Source organism: Eurosta solidaginis, chromosome 3, assembly GCF_040869045.1.
Source record: "Eurosta solidaginis isolate ZX-2024a chromosome 3, ASM4086904v1, whole genome shotgun sequence".
NCBI lineage: Eukaryota > Metazoa > Arthropoda > Insecta > Diptera > Tephritidae > Eurosta > Eurosta solidaginis.
Window position 1 is genome coordinate 24037704 of NC_090321.1, and position 24608 is coordinate 24062311.

Consider the following 24608-nt stretch of genomic DNA (forward strand, 5'->3'; position numbering starts at 1 on the left):
TTTTTCGATATCGAAAATTTCGAAAAGCCGAAAAAGTGCGATAATTCATTACAAAAGACAGCTAAAGTGACGAAACTTGGTAGATGAGTTGAACTTATGACGCGGAATAGAAAATTAGTAAAATTTTGGACAATGGGCGTGGCACCGCCCACTTTTAAAAGAAGGTAATTTAAAAGTTTTGCAAGCTGTAATTTGGCAGTCGTTGAAGATATATTGATGAAATTTGGCAGGAACGTTACTTCTATTACTATATGTACGCCTAATAAAAATTAGCAAAATCGGAGAAGGACCACGCCCACTTTTAAAAAAAAAAATTTTTTAAAGTAAAATTTTAACAAAAAATTTAATATCTTTACAGTATATAAGTAAATTATGTCAACATTCAACTCCAGTAATGATATGGTGCAACAAAATACAAAAATAAAAGAAAATTTCAAAATGGGCGTGGCTCCGCCCTTTTTCATTTAATTTGTCTAGGATACTTTTAACGCCATAAGTCGAACAAAAATTAACCAATCCTTTTGAAATTTGGTAGGGGCATAGATTTTATGACATTAACTGTTTTCTGTGAAAATGGGCGAAATCGGTTGATGCCACGCCCAGTTTTTATACACAGGCGTCCGTCTGTTCTTCCGCATGGCCGTTAACACGATAACTTGGGCAAAAATCGACATATCTTTAATGAACTTAGTTCACGTGCTTACTTGAACTCACTTTATCTTGGTATGAAAAATGAACGAAATCCGACTATGACCACGCCCACTTTTTCGATATCGAAAATTACGAAAAATTAAAAAATGCCATAATTCTATGCCAAATACGAAAAAAAGCATGAAACATGGTAAGGTAATTGGATTGTTTTATTGACGCGAAATATAACTTTAGAAAAAACTTTATAAAATGGTTGTGACACCTACCATATTAAGTAGAAGAAAATGAAAAAGTTCTACAGGGCGAAATAAAAAACCCTTAAAATCTTGGCAGGTATTACATATATAAATAAATTAGCTGTATCCAACAGATGATGTTCTGGGTCACCCTAGTCCACATTTTGGTCGATATCTGGAAAACGCCTTCACACCACTCCCTTTTAAAACTCTCATTAATACCTTTAATTTGATACCCATATCGTACAAACTCATTCTAGAGTCACCCCTGGTCCACCTTTATGGCGATATCTCGAAAAGGCGTCCACCTATAGAACTAAGCCCCACGCCCTTTTAAAATACTCATTAACACCTTTCATTTGATACCCATATCGTAAAAACATATTCTAAAGTCACCCCTGGTCCACCTTTATGGCGATATCTCGAAAAGGCGAACACCTATAGAACGAAGGCCCACTCCCTTTTAAAATACTCATTAACACCTTTCTTTTGATACCCATATTGTACAAACAAATTCTAGGGTCACCCCTGCTCCACCTTTATGGCGATATCTCGAAACGGCGTCCACATATGGAACTAAGGATTACTCCCTTTTAAAATACTCATAAACACCTTTCTTTTGATACCCATATTGTACAAACAAATTCTAGGGTTACCCCTGGTCCACCTTTATGGCGATATCTCGAAATGGCGTCCACCTATGGAACTAAGGAGTACTCCCTTTTAAAATACTCATTAACACCTTTCGTTTGATGCCCATATTGTACAAACAAATTCTAGGGTCACCCCTGGTCCACCTTATGGCGATATCTCGAAACGGCGTCCACCTATGGAACTAAGGATTACTCCCTTTTAAAATACTCATTAACACCTTTTTTTTGATACCCATATTGTACAAACAAATTCTAGGGTCACCCCTGGTCCACCTTTGTGGCGATATCTCGAAATGGCGTCCACCTATGGAACTAAGGAGTACTCCCTTTTAAAATACTCATTAACACCTTTCATTTGAAACCCATATCGTACAAACGCATTCTAGAGTCAACCCTGATCCACCTTTATGGCTATATCCCTAAATGGCATCCACCTATAGAACTATGGCCCACTCCCTCATAAAATACTCTTTAACGCCTTTCATTTGATACACATTCCAGGGTTTCCCTCGGTTCATTTTCCTACATGGTTATTTTCCCTTATGTTGTCACCATAGCTCTCAACTGAGTATGTAATGTTCGGTTACACCCGAACTTAACCTTCCTTACTTGTTTTTTTTCTACAATAGCTAATATTTGTGTACCCATTTTTATTACGATCCGTTAATTTTTCTTCGAATTATGGCTCCCAAAACAGAAAATTGCTTAGTTAAAAAAGGGGCGGTGACACGCCAATTTTTTTTAAATTTGAAGTTTTTCCTATTTATAAATCCACTTGGGGAATGAAATACCATTGATACAAAGCTCTTTTTCGCTAGATATAGCTTATTGTTTTCGTTCACGATACTATTAAAAATCTTTTATATAAGAGTGGGCGTGGTCCTTAATACTATGTTCAAACAGAAAAATAAATTGAGGCAATTTCGATTCAAATTGAGTGGTGTTCATACAACTCAATTTAGCTTACACAATAGTAATTTGATATCTGGTTGGCTCATCTCTACAGCAACAACGTACCTTTGTTCAGACTGTCAAAATGTGCGTGTTGGTATTAGACGAATGGAATGGAATGAAGGCATAAAACTTTGAAATTTTTGTGTGTTGTAAGAAAATGTGTTCAATGTTTTGGCTTCATTTGGAGTTTGCCATCTTCTTTTGACAATCCATACTCCAGTGAAATGAAAATAATAAAATCAATGTGTAACTGACGTTTAAATCTACTCAATAAACACACTTAACAAGGTTGCATTTGCAGTTTGAAACAATTTATTTCGCAATTTTTTTTAAATTGGCAATTTATTATTACAATCTATTATATGATAAATTGCGTAATAAATTGCCCAAATGGTATAAATTGCCAATTTGGTGTGTGTTTGCACATAGTATGCACCGATTTCGTTAATTTTTCTTCAAATCATTCCTTATAGTAAAGGCAACGTCTCTGCCGAATTTTGTTACGATAGGTTTAACGATTTTTGATTTATGATTAATAATATTTATAAAATTGATTTTATCACAAGTGAGCGGTACCACGCCCATTTTAAACATTTTTATAAAATTTTTATCAAGAGTCACGATATCAGTCCACACGTCAAATTTCAACATTCTAGGTGTTTTATTTATTAAATAATCAGGTTTATTGTTTTCTAAAATGTTATATATATAAAAAGTGGGCGTGGTTATCATCAGATTTCACTCATTTTCAATACCAATCTATTCTGGGTCCAGATAAGCACGTGTACCAAATTTGGTGGAGAGATCTCAATATTTAGTCAAGTGTGAACGGGCAGACGGACGGACGGACATGGCTCAATCAAATTGTTTTTCGATACTGATGATTTTGATACATGGAAGTCTATATCTATCTCGATTCCTTTGTACCTATACAACCAACCGTTATCCAATCAAATTTAATATACACTGTGTGCAAAGCACGCTGAGTATAAAAAGCGTGTGAGAACCAAGTAATTAGAGACGAAGTGAGGAAATCAACAGAAGTGTTGTGGAAAATGTAAATGTCAATTTTAAAAGCTGAATTTATTATGTTTTAAAGTTACAAATAAAGCAATTTCAGCGTCTCCCGAAACTTAGTAAGGATGGCAAATATGTATACATATTACGAAATTGTACTCTGCCAGACTTAGCAAATGGATATTCCTAGTCAAAAACTTATGAACACATTCTTCTTTTCAATCTTAATCAAAGTTCTTAAAACACATTAAACTGTAACAACAATTTTAGTGTAACCAACAAAAAAAATTGTATAGCAGAAAGTGCTTAAAGTTACACGACATAATTCCAAGGAAAAAAGTTGGCATTATGTTACTATATAAGGGGTGAAATAATCTTTACTTTTATTCTTGGAGTTTTGCGGCTTGGAAAATAGTACGGCACCTTGAAAACCTTCTGCTGTCAAATTGTATTTTTGTTGGTTACCCTAAAGTTGGTTTTAGGGCTCGACATATCTCTTTGTAAATCTTTAGTTATGTGTATCCAACTCTCAAGAACATTTGCTATATATTAAAAATTTTCTATATATTCTTTTAGATTTGTTTTTTCGCTCCGAACCAATGATAATGAAGGAAAAAAGAAAAGCAAAAAATATAATGCAGCCGCATTTAGCATTAACATTATAAATGCGGAAATCAATCCTGCATTCTTCGAAAAAATTTACAAAAGTATTTCTTTATATTTCCACTGTCATTCTTTGTTTGTTTACGAATTCATTCTAATTTGGGTTTGAAACAAATACTGGCAATTCTCAAAGTAAAATGTTATATTGGGAACCACATACAAACAGCAATCAGGAGCTTTTGCATACAGTGCTGGCCATATTTGAACAACCAGTGGTGCCTAAGTTGAGTGTATTTAGTTTATTTAATGCATGATGTTTTTCTTGTTATTTATTGTTGAAATTAAGTAAATCAATAAAAAATTTACTACGTAAACAAAGCGCACATGGTTCGAAAATATTTGATTCGAGCTTTGGAGAATTCGCATCTGCAAAATGCAGTCAGAATGCACCCTTCTTTTATTCCCATGCTCGAAAATGCTCAAATGAGCATGAACACTGTTGTTGTTGTAGCGATAAGGTTACTCCCCAAAGGCTTTGGGGAGTGTTATCGATGCGATGGTCCTTTGCCGGATACAGATTCGGTACGCTCCGGTAACACAGCACCATTAAGGTGCTAGCCCGACCATCTCGGGAACGATTTATATGGCCACATTAAACCTTCAGGCCATCCCTCCCTCCCCGCTCCCAAGTTCCATGAGGAGCTTGGGGTCGCCAGAGCCTCGTCTGTTAGTGAAACAGGATTTGCCGCGGATAGGCGAGGTTGACAATTGGGTCTGGAGAAGCTATATATTGCGCTGGCAACCTGAAGGGTTGCGCTACACAGCCCTTTGAATCTGGTATTTTAGTCGCCTCCTACGACAGGCATACCTACCGCGGGTATATTCTGACCCCCTAACCCGCTGGGGTAAGCATGAACACTATTTAAGACGTGTCTACTAAAAGTCAAATTAATCACAACAGTGTTGCCACTCGTTAATATTTTTGCGTACCAAATATTCAATAACAAGTTAAAAAGTTTCATGGTTATTCTAAATATAAATAACAAATAATACTGTTTAGACTGTTGCTAGCTCTCGGCACGCATCTTGTTTTACGATCCATGATAAAAATAATTTTTTAAATACAATATTTCGGAACTAGTGAATCAAAAGAATAAAATAAGTAAACTTGTGAACACGCGTTCTTACTATTCTCATAAAAAACTTGACAGTTTCATATTCGTCGTTTGTGTTAAAATCGATCCGTGATGGCATAACACGACACCGCCCCTTTTTCTTTTGGAATCGCGGTTGGCTGAGAAATTTTTATTCAAATCATCGTATCGTATCGTAGGCTGAAGAGAAGAATTAAACTATTTCTTCGTCGTAAGAAAAGTAATTTAGCTATTATTATTGACTTCCCAATAAATACAGAAAAAAATGTATATCGATTATAGGTAAACTAGATACCCTACCTAGTTCTCTAATCTCTCAAAATAATAGTATTTAATCGGGTTTTAATGTATTTCCCTAATCGGTTTCTAAGATGAATTGAATTTGCCCTCAGTTTTGTAATAAATTTCGAGTCAATTACCAGTTAGTTAGCCAACGTTTTTTCGAATAGTAGTTATACAAGTCATGCGCCTCCCAAAAATTTCTCTAAAGCTAGAGATTGTCCTTATGGTTGCGAAGTTCTAGAGAAGTCTTTTTCTCTCATTGTATTAAATGTTGTATCTCGAAATTTGTATCGAAAACGCCCGATCTCGGAATTTAGTTCAAAAACACTCTATCTCAGGATTTGGTTGAAAACGCACTGAAAAATTCCCTTTCTCAGCTCCCTATATATTGTATTTATGCTCAAATATAATCCTTATAAATCAAATTTTGGGTAGATAACTTTTTGAAGAAAACTGTGGCGTTGTTTAAACTTATTCTGATATAGAGCGTACTCTGAAGGATTGCTGATCCCATATCATCCCACATTTTTTAAACGGTAGCCGAAGTTACATTATATCCCACTCAGCAGTTCTGTTCTTCACTGTAGTGAGCTTTGATATTTCCTGAACCCATGGGAGGTATTGATAGGGAAATTATGATGCGAATTTTGATTTCTTTATAAACTATCGAAATCATTGTGGGAAAAAGGTGTGATATCTTCAGTATAGATGCCAAAATAACAAATATATTGGATCACCTGATTTTTAAAGTTACTATTGTGGTCTCATCCAATATCTCTCTCTAACACCCGCTTAAGATAGCCGATGTTATGCGCTGCCATATTGAACATCCTGTCAAAACGCTGTCATAATGCTTAACAGTAGCCATCTTAAACATCCTGTGAGGCAATTGACAGATAATATATCACACTTGTTTTGTACACAATGATCGAACTCATTTGTTCCTGCCCTGTAATATTATACTGATTCTATAGCCACCTAGGTTTCAATATTTAAAATATTCCAACAAAACTTCAAAAATGACACACACAAACTTAAAAAAAAAAACAAGTACGGACGGGACTGTCTTCGGCTGTGCCGAAGACTTCATACCTTTCATGAATTTGGCTGAACAATAATCTTATCCCGTTCGTAATCTCCAAATATTCGGATGTATAAGATAAGAAATATATAGTGAACAAATGTACATACCTAAACGATTTTTAAGATAAATATAAAATAAAAAAATGGCAAAAAAAAACCCCTTATCTGAACGATCGGTTGTATGGGATATATATTATATATAGCTCCGATCGAAATGATTTTTACAGGAAATCTTCTATGATATATTGGAATATATATCACCAAGTTTCACGTTTTTATATTGGAAACTAAGGGAGAAATGGCCAAAAATCTTTCTACCTGAACGATCGGTTGTATGGGATAGGTATATACTATATACATATTGCTCCAATCAAAATAATTTTTTCAGGAAATCTTTTATGATATATTAGAATAAATATCACCATGTTTAACGTTTTTATGTTGGAAATTAAGGGAGAAATTGCCAAAAATCTTTCTATCTGAACGATCAGTTGTATGGGATATATACTATATGTAGCTCCGATCAGAGTGATTTTTTCAGAAAATCTTCTATGATATATTGAAATATATATCACCGAGTTTCACGTTTATACTTTCTAAATTGTGGCAGGAATGACCAAAATCGTCTTATCTGAACGATCGGTTGTATGGGAGAAGTATGATATAGTGGTCCGATCCTACCGGATCCAACAAATGTTTAATACAATACAAAAATACATCTTTGTGCCAAATTTCATTGAGATATCTCAAAATTTGAGGGACTAGTTTGCGTTCAAACAGACAGACGGACGGACAGACGGACATGGCTATATCAACTCAGTTCGTCGTCCTGATCAATTCGGTATACTTAATGGTGAGTCTATCTTCTATATTTCTCGACGTTAAAAACATCGGACCAAAGTTAATATACCATTTTATGTTCATGAAAGGTATAAAAAACAATTGACATCTAGTTGATGAAAAATCAATTAACTGTATATCCACAAAAAAGACAAAATCAACTGTCGACACGTTCAAAGCATAGGATATGACAAAAACATACATCTTTAGACGGAAAAAGGGTAAATTGTAGGCGGATATGGCAGGACAGAGCAATGTGACAAGTTGACAATACAAGTAATCTCTCAAAGTAAATGTCAATGAAGATCCATCTAAAAGGCAGAATGAAGTTAAAGTATTCACACCATGCATTGCATTATAAAACAGATGGAATTTTCATAGCTGGGAAATTGACGAACCACAGCAAAAAAATGAAAATAGGAAGCAACCGAGGTGGCCAGGTACTTAATATATAAAACAGCTGCCAGCAAAGCAGGCAAAAAGATAGAACGCCAGAGATGTAGTAAAAACAAGCAAGCAAGCAAAGCAGATGGCATTGAAGAAGGGTGGCAATCATAGATGAGTGATGGTGATGTGCAGGTTGGGATTAAATAAGTTAAATTTAGAGATGGCAGCAAAATGTATGGTTAGAGAATTTTAGCTTGAATTGAGCAAAAATCACTTTGGTAGCTAAAAGCTCAAATGAAAATGATGTATATTGGAACGATTTTCCGTCATCCCTTGTCAAATTTGGTTTTGAGACAAACCGGTTTCGGCGTTGTGCCATCATCAGTGTCGATTTTCGTTCTCGGTTCGTTCGGAAAATCGTTCCAATATACATCATTTATCCACCCTGTCGGAAAATCAACCAAACAAGATAACTCAAATGAAAACTTTGTTAAATACTTTTCAAGCGCATAGTTTAGATTAGCTGACGCAGTAAAGTCAAAATGCATTGGACTGTGAAAATATTTAAGTTTCATGTGTTGAATGCTTTTACAAAAGAATTGATGATTAAATTGTTTACTGCCTGGGTGACCGCAAATGCTGTTAAGTTGAAATTATTTATTGTAATGTGTAGCTAACAGAACAGATGTGCTTAGCGGCTAGTAAAGAAGATAAATGTGTATGAAAAATGGCGATTTTTACGCTTGACAGCACTGCTGACCAAGCGTTTAGACATAACAAAAGGGCAATGCAGAGAGAAAACTAAACAACATTTTATTTCGTAAAATTTTATTTTTAAGGCTCATTCGATTACTGCTTTTTACTGATTAAATTGCCAAAAAATACAACAAAATAACATGAAAACGTTATAAATGTTACATTATTACAAATTACATTGCCCAAGCTCCCTATTGCTTTTTCGCCCACGCAATTCCTTATATCACTGGCTCACTGTTTCACATATCAAACAGTGACATCTATCAGTGTCAGTGTCAGCAAAGGCGCGAGAGATTAATGCAATCATGATGAAAGGCGGCGTTGCAAGCACAATACCGCCCATACCTGTTCACGGCTGCCACAGCTACTGCTTATATTGTTGCTTTTGTTGCAGCCAACGGTCACAGAAATACTAATGGAATTATTGAGGTGTAAAATTGAGACGACAGTGCATTTGAGTGTTATGTGCAAACAGACAGCTATTGTCTATGCCTAAGATGTGAGTTGATTGAGTTGTGCGGACGGTAGATAATATGTAAGTTTTCACATTTATAAAATACAATTTTTGTGCATTTAAAGTATCCATAAGATGTACTGTACTGTAGTAAGTTTGGGGGAGGGGGGGGGGGGGGTCTAAATGGTTTAAAGGTAGGGATAGGGATATGGAGAGGAAATAATATGGATAGGGCGAGAGATAAGGAAATGGATATGGATTGGGCTAGGAATAGTTATAGGGATAGGAATGGAATGAGGAAGGGTGGAAAGTGAAGAATAGGAGGACAATGCAGGAATAAAGTTAATGCAAAGACTGGATGGAAGGGAACAACTAAAAGGAAGTAGGGAATATAGATGTGGAGAGAATTGAAGCAAGGGATGAGGATGAGTCGGGGGACTTTTTTCAAATTTTAGCCTTCTCATTTCGACCAGGAGAACGATGGCCTGATGGATAATAAAATCCTTAATGTATTGCTAAGATGTTTCCAAAGGGTGGCGAATTCTTCTTTAAAAGATATAGGAGAAATGATGTAATAAGTAAAATGGTTGGTGGAATACTATGTATGTATGCCAAGAAAAATGGAGCTGGATAGGGATAGGGGAAGAGATAAAGAAAGGAATAGGAGTAGGTATAGGGGAAGGGATACGGAAAGGAATAGGAGTAGGGATAGGGTTAGGGATAGTGATGTAAATAGGGAGAATAAGGATAGGGAAAGGTTCCTAGGTATAGGAGTATGAATAGGAACAGGGATAGGAAGGGAGGATACGGATAGGGATAGTGATGTAAATAGGGAAAGGTTACAAGGTATATGATAGGGATAGAAAAAAAGTGAGGAACAGATAGCAAGAGATTAAGGTATGGGAAGGGACGAATGAGAGGTGGAAGGCGATCAGGCCAAAGAAGAAGACGAGGCAGCACTAGGTTTGAGAGTAGAGGGAAGTAATAGGTGTGAGAGTAGAGGGAAGTAAAGACTGAAAGGAAGGGAGTAGGTAAAAAGAAGTGGGGAATGAAGATGTGAAGAGATGTCAAGAATAATATGATGATTAGGTGAATGAAGACAATGTGTTGCAGGAATACTCTGCCTAGAAAAATGTAACTTGAAACCAACTTAAGGATACCGGTGAATAATGAGCTTTAATAGCACTTTATAGTCATGAAACAAATCCGGAAGCAACTTATTGTAATCAAACCAGTTTTTAACTTGAGCTTTAGAGATATCAAAATGGATTCTCGTATATCTCTGTATGTGCTTCCTTGGCTCATTTATCAAATGATGTATGGCATGCAGAGTTTTGACCTACCTATACATATCTTTTAGATTTCAGTTATTGGTACCTTGGTACCTGTTTACACATTACGCCCCCTTCATAAAGTTGTACATCTTTGAGGGAATGTAAAAGAATGGCATGACTACCGAGTTCTAATAGAGTAAGTGGGTTACGCCAAGCTTCAGCTTCCTTAAGCACTTTCAGCTCAGCCTAGAACGTCACACCGCTCTATTTCACATGCAATCATCAAACTGCAACCACAAATGCGTTGAATCGCAAATTGTCAAACTTCACAGTCAAAGTCAACCTAAACGGTGCACCGGTGTCACAGCACAACAACGCACTATTGGCAACTCAGGGCTCTCAGTAAAATATATATATTTTTTTTACTCAACCGCTATTGTACTTGTTAAAGCAAAGTTTGTTATAAACACTGCGCTTCAACAAATTTTCATTTCCGCATTCGGGCACCCCCAACCATCACCACCCACAATGCAGCAAAGCAGTGTCTTTTGACTTTTCACGTTAATTTGTAATTTAAACTAATTTTGGTTGTAACATGCGGTATTTTGTTGTAGTTTTTCACAGCTTTAAAAAATTTCACTGCGTTAGTAGGTTTTTTTTTTGTGGTAGCAGCCCCTTACACAACAAAACTCCGTTCTGAAACTTTGACAGCTTGACACGCACGATATTTATAAGCATAAACGAAGTTATCTTCATGTCGTATATAGCGGATTGTCTTTATTCGTGAATACATACGCCCCACAGTTCAAGTGTATTATTAATGATTGTGGTGCTAGTAAGGAAGAAAGATGAGCGCATGGGGTGGTGGAGGACTAAATGTCATCACTATGTATTTACATAAACGTAAGTGCTTCATTTACGCAAAGCGCTGTTTGTGATCTCATTGGTAAAGGGGGTGCGGTGCCTTCGTGCGGGTGTAGGAGAGGAAAAACTGTGTCATTTTACACTAAGTGCTTTTCTTAATATTCCATCAACATTCGTCTTCGAGCTGATTTCAGTTGTCTTGTAATGCATGGACTGGGATGCATGTATGTAGCATTTAAAAATATGTGTGCTGTAGATATGTATGTACAGTTATGCATCAATACCTTTTTGTTCTGTCAATTGAAGAATTGTCATTTGAATTAATTATACATAATTTATGGAGCACATCCTTTGGTCTCAAAAACTTTGGTATTTACTGAAGAATATAAAGTAGCCTTTGACTTGTATTCAGGCGTAAGAGGTCATCTCCGTAAGCATTGTGAGGAAATGCGACATCAGAGAACACAGCCGTATGAATCCACAATAAAGCGTCAGACCTCTATGCCAGGAATTGCCCGGCGCAATCAGTTCTTAAAGAAAAATACCCAGAATTCGCAGAAGAGAAACGCACTCTCCCTAGGGAGACCGGCGCTACTCTAGCTCTAGCTTCGATCTGGGTACAGGATAAACTCTTACCTATCCAGAATCTCTTCAGCGCTTCCAATACCCCTCTCACTATGGTACACCCGTGTTTAAACTGCATGTTTCATTGGACTCTCGTTAGAGGATATTGCTGACAATTTATGATCGGTCGCACCTATTGGATGGGGTGAAGCACTGCTACAACAACAACAACAACTTGTATTGCTAAGTGTAGCATTACTTTGAATGCACTTTCCCTTTTCATAAGTCCTTCACCTGGGTCTATATGCATATAATTTAGACCAAACAGTCTTGAGTCTGTATATCTTCAGTACGTATCCCAGTATGGAAAAGACTCAGCTTACTTTGCATTTATTGAGCTTTTGCGAGAACTTGCAAGAGAAGGCAAATGGGCTGTAGAGCCAGAGCAGAGACTTTTTTTGGCTAATAAAAGGCGCACATACCCAACACATCCGCAAATGCGCAGTATCCCTGAAGAAGACTTAGAAGCTTGGAAACGCTTAGGAGAAAAAGGAAACATTTAACTTAGCCCTCTATTTTATCGTCCGAAGGTTGCAATGAAGAGGAGGTGAAAGCATCGAAACGCGTAGGGAAGAAAAAAAAGTAATTGTGCCATCACGTTTATCGGCCGAAGATCGCATTTTGCAACCATATCGAGGGGCCTTCAATCACAATTGCTCAGAAATCCTGAAGAGTACGTGAAAGCATCGAAAACTTTAGGGCAGAAAAGAAAAATTTACTTTGCCATCACATTAATCCTCCATTCACATTATATGAAGCCCCGAAGAAGACGAGAAAGCATCGAAACGTGCATTACGGAAAATAGTAATTCAGGTCACACAGCTACACCAGACACCAAATAAAACCATGCTTGAAAACAAACGCCCAAAAAAGTCTCACTTATACAACGAACCCTCTAGACAACAAAATTTTCGGAGAATAAGGGAATAAGGAAGAAAGGTAAGGGGAAAGCAGAATGTAAATAAACAGCACTTGCAACCTCATCCTCATTCTAAAACCACAACAATTAAACAAAAGCTGGCAGGCTGTTTGGTTGGTTGGCTGGCAGGAAAACAGGATCGTGCTCTTGAACATAATTGCCATCGACAAAATGAAGGTTATACTCACTCAACCAGAAACAGATGATTAAGTAAAAAGAGATGCTGGTGCTGATAAAATATAAAGAAACAAAACGAAAACGAACTAAACAATAAAATATATAGTAAAGTAAACAGCAATAACATAGAAAAAGAAGAAATTTACTAGAATTTGTAACTTGAAACCAATCAGTCAGGCACGTTACACACACTGCCGCCGCAGTGCAGACCTCCGTCCTACAATAATAATAATAAACAGGCTCTCCCGTGGAGGCAGGCACAAATGTCTGTCCTCCATCTAAAACCGGCAATTTGACGCGAAACAGATGATCAAGCGGCTAACGTTGCATTAAGTATGTTAGTGTGCATGGGGATCGTGTGGCACATGGGAGGTAGAGAAATGTGTAAAACATAACATAAATTGCATAAAACGTAAACAAAAGCCGAAGACATAACTACAACTACCGGTTTCGTGTAATACTCAGGAGCAAGTAGTGACTGTCTACTCATATTACTTACTCACGAGTATTGTGAACATATATAAATATATGTGTAAATTTTTTGTTGAAGGTGGTGTTTAAGCTAACTACGAAGATGATGATTGATGATCATGTTTATGATGATTATGACTTTTATAATAATGAAGACAATTATGTTGTCTGAGGTAATCAGGTAGCAGGCAGTTCAGCGCAAGTGGTGGAGATCTTTACCTACGATCAGCTGTGCATTGAAGTATGACTCAATTCAGATTCACAAGAAGTATGTATAGAAGAGGAGAGTGTAAAGATAGAGGATGTATGAAGTATGTATGTATTTATATAAATATTTGCTTCACTACTTGGAAAAACGTAAAAGATATTTTATGGCTATTCCAAGAAGTTTCAAAGGTCGTATGTAACTAAATAATTTACAACTTCTCTTGTAAATAATTCTCGAAAGTGGATACATTAGCATGTTAGATTCTCATACTAGACTATGGCCAAAGAGTTCTGCTGTAAAGGCTTATATAGACATTTATCAACCTTCGAACCATGTGCTTTCTGTTTACATTCTAAATTTTTTATAATTTAATTAAATACACATAACTATGACCCACTAACGCATTACTCGTTGTACAAAGATGGTTAACACTGTATACAACAGCTTCTGAGTGCTATCTTCTGTGTAGCAATTATAACATTTTGATGTTTAAAAAAAAAACTTGTGTAGAAAAATTAACTACAACTCTTCTCGAGAATTTTTCGAGGTAAGCAGAGTTAAGCAACCGCTGTTCATACATGGAGATGCATTATATAGGAAGAGAAACGAGATTAGCCATGAAAAAAGCAGCAGAAATTCTGGAGGAAGCGTGCTTAAGCTGTAGACGCCTCAATCGTTATATATAAAATCACGTGTCACATTGTTTGTCCGCGATGGACTCCTAAACTACTGAATCGATTTTGAATTTGTATTGCATCCCGTGTGTAGTTTGATCTAACTTGAAATATAGGATATAAATCTCAGTTTATAGTCGCAATATTATTTTATTGCATATTTTCAGGTGGGATGTGTAATTGGTTGGTGTTTAATTAAACAACGTGCTTATCCATAAAAATATTGTAGCGAATGATATCAAGTATAGCAGATCACCAGGCCCGCCGAGAGTGGGGGGCGGGGGGAGTGTGTTTGAAGAAATGCGTCGGTTGATTTTGTTCAAACTTTCACACAAGTTGCGTATACCTCAGGTGGTGTTTATTACATAGGTTTGGTTGCGATCGACGTATAGGGTCTCGAGATATAGGCCGAAACGTGGTCCCGGCTACCACTAGAACGTGTGGGTAATATGGATATCAAATGAAAGCTGTTGCTGAGAGCTCTAAAGTAATTTCATTGTGATATTCGATTTAGTCGCATCAACCTGGAAAACTGATAAATATGCATGCGAAGCCGAAATAAAGATATGAATTTAATTAATTTAATACCGACATACCTATTTACATACGTCCTATTCAATTTGCCTGAAATATGGTATATAAATTTGCCTATATTAGTATTTACCATCCTTTTTGCCGGGAAGTAGACCAGAGACGGACTGGGACAGACACTTGGAGTGGGACTGAGACTGGGACTGGAACAAAATAAATACCGCCCTCTGGGACAGGCATTAACGGATGAAGAAAAATGAGAAGAACTTGAGAGAAGAGAGAAGCAGCAGGAGACTGAGAAAGTGATAGAATGAGACGAAGATGGAGATAGATGAAGCGAAAAAGACGGAGGGAGGAGTGAATGAAAGGATTAGGAAAAAGTGAAGAGGGGAAGGGCAGATGTAGATGGAAAAAGCTTATTAAAATGTATGCAGATAGGCCAAATTTAGGGCAGAACAACGTCTGCCGGGTCTGCTAGTATATGTATATATTAATAGTCAGGCGGCGATTAAGGCAATAATCTCACACAGTACTTCATCAAGAAGTGTACTGGAATACAAAGATCATCAGAAAAACTTTGCTCAGGCCAGACCATATATCTGTACTGGATTCCCGGTCATAAAGGTAACAAAAATGGCGATGAGTTCGCAAAGGAGGATGCAACACTAGCTGAATCGACGATAGACGTCCCAATATGTTTGAGAGAAATCAAGAAGAGACAGGAGTGACATATTATTCATCAAGCAGGAAGGCTCTAAGATCATGAGCAAATCCTACGATATTAGACTCACGAAGTGGCTCATATCCCTGAAGAGAGATGACTTAAGGCTCACGATGGGCTACTAACTGGACACTGCATTCTGGCGTTACATGACTATAAGTTGAGCCTCGTCAATAACAGCAGATGTAGAAAGTACGAGCTGCAGGAAGAAACGGTTGAGCGTGTTTCGTGTTCGTGACTCACCAGGTCAAGGCTCCAGCTATTAGGGGCGGCAGAATTGCCAGGTCTCGAGGCAGCAATTACGCTATGTCCTAGAAAACTTTTAGTATTTTAAAAGAGGACGGTGTTATTCTATAATATAAGTCCTAGCACCTTATTGGGGCTCTTACATTTGGTCGTCAAGCAAATTCTGGTAACACTATGGACACATTCAATCTATGCTGAGTTATATTGACTGGCCAGCTCAAGCTTACCTACTATTTGTCAATATTTTAATCAGATTATATTCCTTAAACAGAAGCAACCTTTTAACAATTTTATAAAGTGTAGCAGCACCACGACTATGATAACTTGATTGCTTCTCCTGCGCCTGTGTTTGTAAGTTTGGGCAAAGGCCCAATAAGAGTACAAATTCAAGTGATTTTGATGTAAGATAAAGTGTATATAAACCTAGATCTGACATAGGTCGTTCCTTTAAGACATTCTAACATAGGGCTTTTTCAAATGTTTTCTGAGATAGGACGTTTTTGAACTGGGAATAAGGACCCTGAATACTACGAGACCTAATAGCATGTTTGGTGACCATCGTAACGCGATTTTTATATATAATATAAAGTAAGGCCTAATTTTGCGACAGCTAGGACAACACTGCAGACCATATAATTCTGTAATGTCTATCATTGTCTAAGAAAAACTAAAGATTTTCGGATCTCTGAAGCACATGCAATCAATAAACCAGAACAGCGGACGTGGCTTGGGTTAGGTATTGTGGAAAAAATTGGGTTAGCTTAGGCCTATAGGTGGCGGTACATTACCTCACCACATTCGATATAACTATCACTTCGAGTTAAGACCCGAACACTTTCCACTTTTCGCCGTTTTAGCGCTGGCGTCACTTGGAAAGAACGCACCATAATATAATGATAGAAGGTGGAGGAAGATTTGACTGCTGTCATATCGAACGCCCTTAGCTCCAGGTTGTATTTTGGAAGATCACGAGAATGTGGGCATAAAAAATGCCCCTTTTCAAATAGTACTTAAACTAATACTTTTTAAATAATTATAGAATATAAATGTAGCTAGACTTTAATGCAATTTTATGATAAAAACTATGAAATTAAGTTTGCTTTATTGATTTTTGAAACGTTTGCAGCTTATCGATTTTGCTTGTAATACTCTAGGGTAGAGGTCGACTGCTAATACGCTGCCAAAAATATGGAAAAGGTTGCAAAAGACATGTTTTAACCTCCATATCAAAACCTGAAAGTAGAGACTTAACTAATTTCAAAAGATGTGTGCCAAAAAAAAAAATATTTAAATTTTATGCGGAAAGGGTTCTGCGACAAAAGACTATGAAAAATATCCTACTCCTGGTCTTGGAGCGGATTGTTCGGATTTAAATAAAGAGGCCAAAACGTGTATTTTGAACACGCTCCTGACAGCTTTGAAGGGGTATTAGCAGTCTACCCCTGTCCTGTAGTATAACTTACTTAATTGGCGCTTAACCGTTTAAACGGTTATGGCCGTCCAACAAGGTGCGCCAGCCACCTGGCGCCAATTGGTTACACCAAGGGAGTTAAAATCGTTTTCCACCTGGTCCTTCCAGCGGAGTGGTGGAAAAATGTAACAATATACAATATTAGGACGAACTAGACGACAGGTGTATAAATTACGTTGGATATAGTAAGTTGAAGTTCTGAATTTTAGTATTTATCCTGTAAACCTGAGAAGTTTCCGCTGTGAGAAGATTCAATGCTGGTCACCCACCATTACAATTCCACGCTCAGGTCAACTGTAGGCAGGGGTTCGGAGCGAAAGGGATCATCAGTCACCAGACTACACATATCCAAGCCTTCGCTGACAGTACAGAAGAGCGTTGTTTCAAACAACATTACATCTACATTACATAGCATACATTGTTTTTGCTTATTTCTTAATATAAAAGATACTCCCCACAGGTTTTGGGTAACGTTATCGATGTTGATAGTCCTTTTCCGGATATAGGTCTGATTAGTGTCATTAAGGTATTAGCAGGAGTAGCTCGGAAACAAATTGATGTGACCAAGTTCAGCCTTCTAGGTTATACCATCCTCTCCACACAAGCTTCTGATAGCCATTCACCTGTAATAACCATCATGGGCGGATTACTTGTACATTAATCGGGTTAGTATGTAAGTGTAATATAATGCGCCCACCTCTCGAAGACCGGTGTTTCGGTAGACATCTCTGAGGCTGACGGTCCATCAGCTTTATTCGTCAATAGTGACATACTTACCAATCTCAAGAAACCCGCAATTCGTTACTACGGACTCGTATAAAACCGACAAACACATTTATTCGGATTACGATTAGAAAATAACAGTTTCTACTGATTATATATAGAAAAGAGATATTCAGGATCACATCCACAATGGCAGGGCACAGGATGTTTAGCCTACACACGGAAAGTATGTAGGTCCCCTTCAACGCTAAGTGTAAGAGCTGTAGTGAGGACGGTTTATAGAAAACAATCACCCATATCCCCTGCAAGACTTTAGTCCCAGGGAGCATTAGGTCCCGAACATAAGCCAGTATTATGCTTTAAGGGCTATATCAAAATGCTCTATAAAGGACATCAGGAGGTATATTGACCTAAACAAAATTATTAAATGAGAATTGTCATACGTTTGAATCATATAAAAGTCAACACAAAACGGAACTTGAGAAAAAAGGTGATGCCGTTGCATATTTTTTCAGAAAAAAATGATTTGTATAGTTTTACATACATTTTTTCCTCTGAATAAAAAAGGAGTTTTGTAAAGCGACCGCATTCTTATTTCTAAGGGCGTTCAAGATGGCGGCATTAGAGCGTGAAACTGCTTACATCCGCCACCTTCTATAATTCCATCATGGAACGCACGTAGACAATTTTTTTGCCACAATGAACGCAAAAGGAAAACTCTTTTAATTTTTTGTCATTGAAAAATGTAAATCAACAATTTCTTTTCGTTCAAAAAAGAAAATATTTTTGACCATTGAAAATAGAAGAAATAGGAGCAAAGTGGGAAAGCTACAAGCAAGGAGAATCTATACTACCATGTCAAGTCAAAAGAAAATGTTCATAGGTTTCGATTAACTGACATATTGTTGTACAAGGTGTTGTATGAAAAATTAACAAGAAGAAGCAATAAGCTGTTGGGATAACAACACCTGTTACTGAATTCGGCTTGGCTACAAACAAGAAAAAAACAATAGACAACACTAGCAAAACGTAAGTTTTTGAATTTCTTTTGCTTTATTTTGGCATTGCGCAAGGCGAATTCAGTACCAGGTGTTGTTATCCCAACAGCTGATTGCTTCTTTTTGATTGTTTTCCATACAACGCCTTGTACTACAATATGCCAGTTAATCGAAATCAATAGCCATCATCCCGTGGCAAAGAGGCTGAGCCAGATAAATAATTTTCCATGTAAATGCAACAACAACGATTTGAGCCTGATAAATCCAGATAGAAGCCTGGTTCAATTTGTGAGCCATATAATTTGTTAATTACTTGTCTTTAGTTTGGCAACGCTGGCTTTAATAAACCTACTTTTTCAAAAATAGATGTCGCTGCTTAGCCTTTCGCCGTATGAGTTAAATGAAAAACAGCGGCGACATCTGCCTATCACATTTCAAGTTTGCGAAAATATCACGACATCTGCTTCTCAGGTCTCTCAATGATCCAGAGCATTCCCGTGAGAATTGAGCGTGAGCCGGAGCTGTAAAACTCACTGGATGACGGCAAATGAAAATTTTGTTTTGACTTGACATTCTTTTCAGCACGGCGAATTGGTTGAATTCGCTTTGCCACCACCTGGTATGGATTCGCCTTGGCATTGCCGTTCCGTTCCTGTGTATTAGGAACATCGCAACGAAGGCATGTGCATTCAAAGTCAGCTGTTGACGCAACGCAGTTCAATTTTGAAAACTTTGTTTTTGATTTTCTTTTTCTTGATCCAGTTTCTTCGTTGACCTACCCTCTTGTAGATTTGATATTCCAGCCAGCGGAAATATTCGACAGTATTCTAATGAAGCCTTACCTATACCTTGGGAAGTATTGATGGCCTTACCACAGTAAGGGGTGCTGCTGTGGCAAACCGTTTTTCCCCGTAGAGAATGTCAACCGAGAAGCTCATACTCGAAGACCATCTACATTATGTCGGACAGCCAGGTGGCCCTGCGTGCCTTTCAATCCTACACAATTACATCTAAGCTTGTGGATTGAAATCCTTACATTCCTCGGAGCCAAAAACAAGGTTTTGTTAGGATGGGTTCCCGGACATCAGGAACATAAAGGTAATGAATATGCAGATGACCCAGCAAATCAGGGTGCTACAGCAGGCCTTTTGTGGACTCACAAAAGCACACACCAGGGAAACCATAAGTAACTGGGAAACAAAACAATTCAGATGTCACTGGATTGACTGCCCATGGCTAGGGCAGGCCAAACTGTTTATACTTCCGACAACGAAAGTGTTGGCGGTGTTGAAAGTTTAATACGTAATTTTCTTGTTGCGTTCTTGAGTTGTCTTCGTTCTTAAATTTGTATGCCCCTGTTATCACGTAAAACTTAACTTTCTTTTTAAAGCTCTTGCCAAATTTTTTCGTAATCTTTAAATTCTCACTTTAACGTTGTTTCTTGCTTACATTTCGCTTAGTTTTCCCCATTATTAGAACTGCTTACATATAAATTTCTTCTTCGATTTCCACGACTTCCACTTCCGTACACTCTTTTGTGTTTTATTTTTTTAGTTTTTTACTTTTTTTACTCAACAGCATTTTCATTCTGCTTTAAATTCTTTGCTTAAAATTCTCATGAGCCCCATACGCTTAGCCAGGCACTCCAATTTCGAGTTTGATCCGGTTTTCACTTACTCATTCCACACTATTACTATATACTACGCTGTTTCCCCTTCATATCAGCAATTCAATATTTTTTTAGTGGATTTTTTATTTTATTTATTTTTTTTGTGTTTATAGCCGCTTGGATGACAGCAGCCTGCCATGTTGTTGCCTTAAATGTGCTCAACCTGCGGGCATAATTCCTGGAAAGGACTCTAGAGAATTTCACTTTTTTGTGCAGCATTTTCTTGTTTGGTGTTTGTCTTTGCTGTTTTCTCCTCAGTGCTTCCAATGGCTTGATTGCTGAAACATTTTTAGCGCTTGGCCTGTTTTTTATTTGCTTTTTTCCGACATACCGACAGGATTGTTATTATTAGTTTACTGGACTTTGGTTGCCTTTTCGTTTTTGTTATTGAAAAAGAAACACACACATACAAGTCTTGTGCATGTACTTTGTGTGTAATTGACTTTATATGCTTGCTTGAATTAAGTACTTACTACTTCTGTTTTTTTCCCTTCATGTTAGTGTACAGTCGCCTGAAGGCATATTTTCACTTAAAATTTCAATATAAGCTTAGAAAAACTGCTTTAAAAGTTTCATATCGCAGTACTAAAATAGTGTAAACTTACTTTGTTTGTCCTAAAGCGCTGCAGATGTAAACATTTTTTTTCTATTTACCCACCTTCCTCTATCAAACTCTAGAACTAATAATTTCCAATTTCCTAGATTTATAGCACCATTTAAACTGCCAAACCAGTGAGCAATAAATTTCTCCACAAAGAGTTAGCAGTAATCTCTAGATGCATTAATCATTTCTCATACTCGATAACGCAACAGCTTAAAAACAATTCTCAATTGACATAAGAGTAATTACAATCGAATTTTAATGAAAGCGCACACAATTAACCTCGTAATTAAAGATAGCACACAGCGATTAGCGTACGATTTGTTTGGCATAAAAAGTTTCATACGTTAATAATAAAAAGCGCAACAGCTGTCAAATTAAAACAGCTGGTGGCTTTTATTCGAACAGCTGATTGTTGTGCGAGTAAGTAAGCGCAAAATTTTCGCAATCAAAATTACAACAAACATTTGAGAGGCGATGAAGCAAATGCGCGCACATTGATTGAGGCGTAAAAATGCCTGCGCTTCAAAGGAAGTGCTATTAACAATAAATCATTATTGAATTAAGAAGAATTTAATTGAAGTGACTCAGTATTAGCAACACTCCTGCATATAATTTGGAATTCAAGATAAGTTGCATGCGCCATGAAATGCAAACTGTTTGTAAATAAGTAACATTGCCGCTGAAAATGAGAGTTACATAAATAAAACGTTGGCAGCTGTTTGAAGGAAATAAAATGTAGTAATGAGATAAGTTAATTATTTATTCTTCATCAGCTAGCCCTCAGGTACTGGGCTGCTGACATGAATACCTAGCGTTATGATTTTTTCCAATTGTTGATTCTTTTGAAAACATGTACCTATTCGGGCTCCATTTATGAAGTGGATGCCTTTTATAAACCTAGGGCATGTTCCTTACTTTCCGAGCCTCCCTCAGCTAGCTTGTCATGTCATGCTTTCATTTCCATTGGCTATTAACCTCTGAAACATACATGTACCTACTCGGGCGCCAATTATGTAGTGGGTTATGTTGAAATCTGGGTAAATGTATCAATCAATCAAGGGCGAAGAAATATTCTAAATAAAACATAGTACCAGTGTGCTATGAACTTTTAATGGCTTTATTTCGAAATTTGTGGGATTCAGTACTTTGAAATTGATAATAATATCAACAGCTGAGTGAAATATCACCATATCTGCGCTACCGTATTGAAAACGCTTCAATTGAGAAAGCTTTTGCAAGCGTCCTATATAGTTTCTAACTTAACTCGAAAGGGTGAAAACTACCCTCAAAAACTTAAGAATACGAAGAACAGAGTTGGATGGTATGTGAAAAATTGAAAGTTGAAAGTATGCTGCTCGGTTACGCTTGCGTTCTCTGAAAGTGGGCAGTCGAAATTGAGAACGACATTGCACAAAGAAATGCTGGTTATCGAGGATTGAACTGGTATCTGGATAAGAAATGTTGTAATAGACCATTTCTTATCCCGAAAAAGATTTTGCTACTTCTTCGGCACATAAAACTGGGGATGATAAATGTGAAAGCGCTGAATGAAGAATGAGAAAGTTTTTAATATCTACACCACATTTTCCATCCACATTTTTAGTTAAACAGAAAAAAGCTATCCCCGTTGGGCTGGTTCTAAGAAAATGAATGAAAGATACTGGTTTCGATAAAAAAAAATTTAGTAGAATTCGTTAGAAGCATGGAAATCTTTTAAGATCGTTTTAAATAGGAATTTAACTGGAGGATATCAGTCCTTCAGATATCTTCATTTGACATTTTCGATTTCACCAACATAGGGTTAAATCGAAAATTGTGAATATTTTAAAAGAACAAATCGCAAAAACCTATTGCGGATACCCGAACACTCACTAAACAGCTGACTTTTGTTTACACTTTTCCCTTGCATTTAACAGACAGTCGATGCCTCAGATAACATGGAGAAAACGAGAATTTCGATCATTTATAGATAACTGACTAACTGAAGATAGTGAAAACAGTTCTCAAAGTTTGTACGAAAAGCGAGAGGCTGAAATTTGATGGAATAAGTACCTACTCATCAGAGCATTGATTAGATATATATCATTGAAATAAAACAAGTGAAGCACGAGAATCACTTACGACTTGTGTTCACATATTAAAAGCTAATACATGCGAGTTAATAAATACACATTGTGATATCCTGATCAAATAACATACATAGTAAATAAAAGAAGAAAAACCAAATTAAAAAATGTTATCTGAACGGACGTTGGTCACCACAAAGATAAATATCAAATATATTAAAACAAAATAAAATAAATAAAAAGTAAAAAAACATCATCATCAATGTAAACAAAATATCAACAAACTGTAAATTCATTTTACAATGAGAATTACTGAACCCCAGACAAGAGCAACAAGCGAATGTACAACAACAACAATACTATATAAACAAAGCGGAAATTCGACAAAATAAATATCAAGCAAATTTCGGTATCTCTAACAGGCCAAAAATAACCAACAAACCAAATAATAAACCAATTCGACATTGGCGGGACACAATTTGAACAAAACTATGAAGACAGAGCTATCAACCCACCAGCATGCCATTAAATCAGTGAGCCAGTGAACCAAACAATAAATGGCAATACAGGCACGTACCGAACACATAACGTCAACATAACAACAGTAATAACATTTTTGGTATTTAAAGAAATAAAAAAAGCAAATATGGACGCGAGCAGCAAGGAAAAGATAAAATAAAAGGAAATACTAAGAAAAAAAATTTAAAATGAAACCCTACATACAATTTTGTGAATGGTCTCTGAGAGAGTAAGAGGTATCACATAATCTTTGTTGCGTATAGCTGGGTATTATATATCTCCTACTGAAGAGAATATCACCCTATCTCGGCTGATGAAAACGCCCTATCTCAGAAAAATTAAAAACAAAAACGCCCTATTCCAGAACTTGTTTTAAAAACCCCCTATCTGAGCTTAAATTCCATATATTTTGACATTAGCAGGGGTGTTTATGAAACCAACTCTGATACAGGACGATCTTCAACCTCATTATGAGATAGGGAGTTTTCGAACTAGCAGCCGTGACAGGGTGGCATTTCAATCTATCGTCAATATAGTACCAAGCTGGAGTATCACCCTGTTTCGGCTGTCAGGTCGAAAAAGCCCCATTCAAATTATTAAAAAAACGCTTCATCGCAGTTTTTGTCTTTAAAACTTACGTTGAAACTTCGGTTGAAGAACATCCAATCTCAGAAGTTTTTCATGAACGTTTTATATCACATCGAAATGTATTGAACTGATGCTCAGATGAGGGTATCTTAAACAAAATCTGAGACAGAGCATCTTGAGCCAAATTCTGA

General features: G+C 36.9%; 1 protein-coding gene across 4 annotated transcripts in view; it reads right to left on the bottom strand.

Moving 5' to 3' along the window:
* The window catches only part of jing (AE binding protein 2 jing), a 595696-nt gene that overhangs the window by 249836 nt on the left and 321252 nt on the right, over positions 1 to 24608 (bottom strand). The window lies entirely within an intron of this gene.